Source organism: Orycteropus afer, unplaced genomic scaffold (assembly GCF_000298275.1).
Source record: "Orycteropus afer afer isolate SDZICR_OR568_19922 unplaced genomic scaffold, OryAfe1.0 scaffold00043, whole genome shotgun sequence".
NCBI lineage: Eukaryota > Metazoa > Chordata > Mammalia > Tubulidentata > Orycteropodidae > Orycteropus > Orycteropus afer.
The window spans coordinates 162276-170469 of NW_006921630.1; positions in this window are offsets into that span (position 1 = coordinate 162276).

Below are 8194 nucleotides of genomic sequence, written 5' to 3' on the forward strand. Positions count from 1 at the left end.
CAATGACATGAGACAAAGTATATGTGAACTGCTGTATGGAAAGCGAATTTGCTCTGTAAATCTTTACCCAAATCACAATAAATAATAAATTTAAAAAAAGTAAGAAATCTAGCAGCTGTGTAATTCTCTTTAAATTCCTTGAAATCAGGCATTGACTTTATTTACCTCTTTGTGAATATAAGTCTGTTCTGTCATCTTTTTTCAAAATAAGCCTGTTTTGTCCATGTTGAAAATCTGTTCTGGTAGATGTTCTTCATCTTGTATTATCTTCTCCAGGTCATCCTTCAGTTTTTTGGCATCTTCAACATTGGCACTTCATGTTTTTTTAGTTGCACACACATTATATAAGCCAAATCTGACATCGAAGTGACCAAACTAGCCCTTGGTGGCATTCAAGTATTTATGGTAGTCTTCTTGCTGTTTCTTCAGGTTTTCAGAAAGACTTTTTTTTTCATTTGAATCAATAGTAAACTCATAGGAATCCTCTTCTTGATTTGTTCTTCTGTTCAAATCATGAACAGCTTCTCTATCTTATGGGTTGTCCATTTCTTCTTCTTAGTTAAAATTGTCAATTTTACACCAATCACTCCTTTAACTGCTTCCAAAATCCTATTCTTATCCTTAATGATTGTTGAAGTGGTTGCATGAGACAATCCTTCCTTACATGCTATTTCACTGACTTTCTTTCAATTTTCATAGGCCTTAATGATCTTCATCTTTATATTCATGTCTACAGCCCTCATCACCTTCATTTTTGGATTAGAACTTTCAGTGGAATGACATCTTTTGCTAGCCATGTTGTTGGTGGTATAAGAAGTATAGGCGTTACAAACACTTAAAGTTGGAGAAACTTGAACACCTCAGCTTCAAATGAGCAACTGATGCTTCCTATGGCAGGAAACACTGAACAAGATTATCCTGCAGTCCTATGCAAAAAGGGCATGGCAGCAGTGTCTGATCTCCTCTAGCTTCAGAAGGGGAAAGAAGGATCCAGAGCAACATCAACAGCCCAAGGTTGATTCCTGTGAGGCAGAGGTCAGACATGTCACCACCCTCCAACCTTTTACCAATTCTGACAATCTCTACTTCTCTGGTGGATTTGATAATTCCTTACAATGTCCACACAGAGCTCACAGACAATATTCATGAGTATGAGGTATTTGGGAAGTAACAGGTTACATTTCAGGTTTAGGAGCACTCAGGATACAGTTCTTCAATCAGGATAGTTTTTTCTCAGCTATGCCCCAGAGATATTTCTCTCTGGCTTCAGCCTTTGCCCTGTTCAGATCAATGTTACAAAGGTCTTTTAACTTTGCTGTATAGGTGCCCAGAGATGCTCCTCACTCCATCAGCAAGCCTCCTGCCCAAAGGCACTCAGCTTTCTTGCTCTGTGGGCTGAGTCACCACTCTGTTTCATGCCAGTCTCCTGGTTCGGTTATTTCCATTGCTGTCATATATCTGTCATCTCAGTGCAGGGATCTCAGGTTGAAGGACACACTCTACTACTGGTTTCTCTTTTTTGACCATAGTGAGATCACTTGTCTGCCTCTGGGATGGTTCATTTTAAGCCTAATGGAATGGGAAAACTGACCAATCCCCCTGTTAGGGTGCCATACACCATATTTCCATGGTCCCACCCCCAACAAGGGTGCCATGTACCTTATTTACATTATTAACAAGCTATCCAATCCCCTTGGTGGGCCACAAAGTGCTTCATGTTTACATAGTTCTACCCAATCTTCTGGTAGGAGTAACAAAGACCATGGCTAGAAGAGCTATAATAAGTAATTCACTGTATCACAACCTAGTCTACAGTGAAGTCAGTGTTAGTGTTGTAACAATGAAATCAGGTCATAACAGCTGCTGGGTGTATGTGCAATTCAGTTGTCCTGTGTCATCAGAGTTGAACATTGCCCAACTTTCTATCCATATGACTCCTGACACTGATACCAACTTCATTATAGACCAAACCATGTCCTGCTATATGGCGGTATTTATGACAGTAAACCATACCATTGAACATCTGCAAGTGAACAGGAGAATAATAACATCAGCAAATTATATGCTGCAACATTATATGTAGTACATATTACTAACAGTAAAATGTAAAACAAAACCCAAATAGCCATAAGTGCAGTTCATTGAAAGCCGAATATATCATAAGTCAAAGGCTACCTGTATAGTTGTATGTTAGACCCCTTTCAGACATATGATTCTTGGTTTTTTTTTTTACTGTCAGAGGAGTGAATATTAGTTATTCTAAGGTAATCATAGTGGTATTCTTCCCATTGCCAAGTAATTGATTCAAGTCTGAGAATGAACACAATTTTGGCCACTGAGACATGAGTAGAAATCCACTGGAAGGATTTTGGAAAGCTTATCTTTGTTCATAAAAAAGGAGGTTCACCTTCTCTTGCTTGTGAATGCTGTAGTGTGAGGATGTGGTATATGGGGGAACTTGAGGACAGCAGACAAACATGAAAGGAGAAAAAACAAAGAACAAAGGAAATATTCTGAGGATGACAGAGTGAAGAGGATGACAGAGTGAAGAGATGAAGATACCCTGCTGAATTAACTAATTTTAACACGAGCCACCACCACTTGTCTGTCATTCCGTTGTACTAGGGTGGCTCATGTGTTGCTGTGATGCTGGGTGCTATGCCACAAGTATTTCAAATACCGGCAGGGTCACCCATAGTGGACAGGTCTCCGTGGCATTTTGGAGACCAAGAGAGAAATTAACAAAGGTCAAGAGAAGGCAAGACCTCTCCAACAGCAACAAGAGAAGGCAAGGTCTCTTTCATGGTTAAATGCTTACTTGGCAATACATTAAGATCAAAAGTAGATGTCATTCCAGTAGTCCATGTTTTTTTATCTTGTTGGGACACTTCATACTTTGGGTCACTGTACCCTAGTAAACATTTATTGTTTTACATTCCTTTTCCTGAGGAGGCTTTTGTGATTGTTTCAATCACCATCTATTATCCTTGAATACATAGAGGAGTAAAACTTTGACTTTGTAGAGAATAAGTTGATTGTATGGATTCCAAGAATAATGATGTAATCATGTATAAACATATAAATAAAGTAGAACAAAGGCATCGGGGTCCCTCGCGCAGAATATGCAAGGTGTCTGCCTGGGCCCCGTTCCTTTTAAAAAACCATTAATCCTTTTGTGTCACTTCGTTTCGTGACCTGTGCAGTGATGCCAGATGTGGCAGTGGAACTGCCAGACTAAGACAGACCAGAAAGAAGAACGTGGCCAGGTCCACTTCTGAAAAACATAATTAACCACTGAAAAGTTTATGAATAGCAAGGAAGCATTGTCTGATACAGTGCCAGAAGATGAGCCCCTCAGGTTGGAAGACACTCAAAATACAATTGGGGAAGAGATGCCTCCTCAAAGTAGAGCTGACCTTAATGATGTGGATGGAATAAAGCTTCTGGGACTTTCATTTGCTGATGTGGCACAACTTAAAATGAGAAGAAACACCTGCAAGCATTCATTAATAATTGGAAAATGGAATGTATGGAAAATTGGAAGTTGTAAAAAATGAAATGGAATGCATAAAGATCAATATCCTAGGCATTAATGATCTGAAATGGACCAGTATTGGCCATTTTTAATCAGACAATCATATGCTATACTGTGCCAGGAATGATAAATTGAAGAGGAATGGTATTGCATTCATTGTCAAAAAGAACATTTCAAGATTTATACTGAAGTACAGTGCTGTGAGGATAGGATAATATCCATATGCCTATAAGCCCAGCTAATACTACTGTTATTCAAATTTAAGCACCAACCACGCAAGCCACAGATGAGGACATTTAAAATTTTTACTGACTTCTGCAGTCTGGGAGCTCTGGTGGCATAGTGCCTAAGGCATTTGACTGCTAACCAGAAGGTGGACAGTTCAAACCCACCAGCCACTCCTCAGAAGGAGGGTTGGTCAATCTACTTCCGTAGTGATACTGCCTCAGAAATCCAAGGAGGGGTTGCTATGAGTCAGATCCAACTCCATGGCAGTTAGTTTTTTGGTTTTTTTTTTTTTCCCCGCTGTGATCGACCAAACATGCAATCAAGATGTATCAATAATTACCAGTAATGGGAATGTGAAAGTTGGAAATGAAGAAGTATCCAAACCAATAAACCAAACTCACTGTTATCAAGTTGATTCTGACTCATAGTGATCCCCTTTGGGTTTCTGAGGGAATAAATCTTTATGGAAGTAGATTGCCCAGTCTTCCTTCTATGGAGTGGCTGGTGGCTTTGAACCACCAACCTTCTGGTTAGTGGTCAAATGCCTTAGGCACTGGACTACCAGAGCTCCTTGGCACAGATCTCTGGTAGCACAGTGCCTAAGGAATTTGCCTGCTAATCAGAAGGTTGGTGGTTCAAGCCCACTAGCCACTCCATGGAAGAAAAACTGGGCAATCTACTTCTGTAAAGATTTACTACCTTGGAAACCCAATGGGGGTCTTTATGAACCAGAATTGACTAGATGGCAGTGAAAAGAAATATTATTAGTTTGAAAATATGGCCTTGATGATAGAAATGATGCCAGAGATCACATAATAGAAATTTGCATGAATGACAACTTATTCATTGCAAATGCTTTTTGATACAACATAAATGGTAATTATACATGTGGACCTCATCAGATGGAATACACAAGAATCAAATATACTACATCTGTGGGGATAAGGGAGAAGCTCAATGTCATCAGTCAGAACAAAGCAAGGGGCCGACTGTGGAATAGATCATCAATGCTCATATACAAGTTTAAGTTGAAACTGAAGAAAATTAAAACAAGTCCACATGAATGAAAGTGTGAAATTGAGTATATCGCTTCTGAATTTAGAGACCATATGAAGAATAGGCTTGCTTCATTGAACACCCGTGACTAAAGACTACATGAGTTGTGGGTTGACATCAAGGACATCAGACATGAAGAAATAAAAAGATAATTAAAAAGTGCGGTGTGGAAAGTGAATGTGCTCTGTAAACTTTCACCCAAATCACAATAAAAACTAAAAAAAAAAAGGTAATTAAAAAGGAAAGGAAGACAAGACTAAAATGTGTCAGAAGAGGCTCTGAAACTTGCTCTTGAATGGAGTGTAGCTAAAGTGATTAGAAGAAATGATGAAGTGAAAGCGCTCAACAAAAGATTTCAAAGGGCAGCTTGAAACAACGAAGTAAAATATTATATGAAGCATGCAAAGACCTGGAGTTGGAAAATCAAAGGGGAAGAATTTGCTCACCATTTCTCAATCTGAGAGAAGTGAAGGAAAAAAATCAACCCAATATAGTGATATTGAAGTTTTCCATGGGCAAAATATTGAATGATTCAGGAACCATCAAAAGAAGATGGAAAGATTTTGCCTTGAAGCAAAATCTCTATTTTATCAGAAATTAATATTGCCATTCCTGGTCTTTTTTGGTTTCCATAGTTTGATATATTTTTTTCCATCCTTCATTTTCAATTTATGTATCTAAGGTGAGTCTCTTGTAGTCAGCATATTGATGGGTCTTGGTTTCTTATCCAATCTGCCAGTCTCTTTCTCTTGACTGGTGCATTTAATCTATTCACATTTAGTGTAATTACTGATAGGTATGAATTTACTGCTGTCATTCTTTTGTGTTTTTTGTTGTGGTGCTGATGGTTTCTTTGTTCAAAATCTTTCTGTGCTGAGTTCATTTTTACCAAGTTTTCTTCATTATTGTTTCTTTCATGTTTACTAAGCCCCTGTGATTTTCTCTTAATGTTATTTCAGTTAGATGGTTTATTTATTTTCTTTGTGGTTATCCTGTAGTAAATTCTTATCTCCTTAAGTTTGGAACAGTCTGTTCTATGTTAACGTCATCCTGACTTCCTCTCCATATGAAAGTTTTGTAATCATGTCATTTGTTCCTCCTATTTGCTTTGTAGTTTGTACCATTTAGGGATTTACTCTTCTGGTTCTCTATTTTCTATTTTGTAAGCTTATTTTAGATTTGAGAATTATTTTTCTGGGTTGATTTTTGTGTGTTTTTGTCCCCACCAATTTGGAGATAGCTGGGAAACTCCTCAGTGGTACCAAGTTAACAACCAAAGAAGCACACCTGCCCTACTCATCCAGATATATTGAAACAAACCATCACACAATCACCAAATAAAATCAACAACTTCAAAAATGTCTCAGAGACAACAGACAACTTCAGCTCAAACAAAGAAACAGGACAAGACAGCAGAAGCAACTGACCAAAATAAAGAACTAGGAAATCTCTCCAAGGAAAAACAGGCAATAGTAGAACTACTTGGTAAGGGATTCAAAAGACTATATATATATATATATATATATATATATATATCCTTCCAAGAGCTCAAGGAATCCATAAACAGAAGCAAGGGGAGGACAGAAAATACACTTGAAGAATTCAGGGAATCATACAAGAACAAAACAACAAAATAAATAGATAATTAGAAATCATAAAAAGAAAAAAAATAGCAATTAGGAGTCCAGAAGATGAACACTAAAATTAGGAGATAGATAACACATCAGAAGGACAAAGAAGTAGAACTGAAGTGATTGAAGAATACATATCCCAGCTAGAAGATAAATCCCTTGATACCTGCTTATAGGAGGGAAAATCAGAAGAGAATGAAGATAAATGAAGAAAACCTAAGAGTTATATGTGATTATATTAAAAGAAATAACATGGGGTTCTGGTAAGATGGTGGAATAGGCAGAAAGCCTGAACAGACTCTCTTCAAAAAAGAAAAGGAGAACCAATTAACACAAATACAGAAAATAATCCTGCACTCCTGAACTTTGAAGGGAAAGATATAGAAGTGGACTAAACTCCAACTAGTAGAAGAATTTACATGAAAACACCAAAAACGGAGACATATGGTGCTGCAGTCTGGTGGCGATCCTGATGGCACAGACAGCTCGGTTATTGCTGAGTCACGTTAGGACTTAAGAATTAACTTAATATCAGCCCTGCTAGCCAGGGACTGCACGGAGGACTGCTCTGGTGGCTGGTGAATAAAAGGGGAAGCAATGAAGAGGAAGGCAGGCTTAGCTGTGGACTTTTGACTGTCTGGAGGGTGCAGCCATTTTGAATGTTTACAAGCACTTTGACCATTGTGGATATTTAAAGCGACAGCATTCTCCCAGACTCCAAGGACTTAAGAACAGGCTCCACTTGCGGGGAACCACAAGAGCATTCCCAAGGCTGAGGACTGGAAAGGTGCCACATTCCCCTTGTTACTCTTATACCCCGCACCTTCTTGGTGAATGGAGGTGTAGCCATCCCTCACTCCCACACACCTAATAGGCATGCAGAAATTCATCCCAGTGTGGGTGCTTGAATGGACCCTGGGTGCCCTGCCCCAATTTTTTTCTTTGTCCTTCTTCTTCTTTTTTTTAGTTTGTTTTTTTTTTTTTTTAGTTTGTTTGTTTTTGTCTGTTTTAAAACTATTATCATTATAATTACTTTTGTCCTTTCTATTATTATTCTTTATTCTTCCCTTCCCAGGTTCTAGTTTTCAGCTTTTTCTCTTTTCCTAGTTCCTGGTTCCATTTTTTTTTTTTCTCTCTCTCTCTCATGGTTAACCCCATTCCTTGTTTTTCTTTTTGCATTTTTCCCATTTTTCTTCATTATTCTACTCCTCTACCTTTTTTTCTCTTATTGCCCTCTTCGCAGATATTGTGTTTTTTCTTTTTTTGGTTATTGTTCCTGTTTGATTACACAGTGTGTTTTTTGTCCATTGGCTTTCAGTTTTTTGATGGTCATTCAATTGTTATTTTTGTCTAATTGAGTGGGAGACAGCAAAAGTCCCCATACGACACAACTACACCCACACCTCCTGCACATTCACTTACTGAGAGACACCACTTCCTTCTCCACCAGTGGGCCAACAATAAACAACTATCAAGAAGACCCTGACTCACCCTTAGATGCTCTTCAAAAACAGTTAACAGAGATCTAAATCAACAAAGTCACAATGTCTTGGAGACAATAGACCATCACAGTCCAAACAAAGAAGTAAGATAAAGGGGTAGAAACAAGGGAGCAGGATACAGATCCAGAATACATCCCTGAGGAAGAAGCAGCATTAGAACTCTTGATAAGGAATTCAAAAGAATTATGTGTAGGTATCTTCAAAGGATTGAGAGACAGATCAAGGAAAACACTGTCAAAACC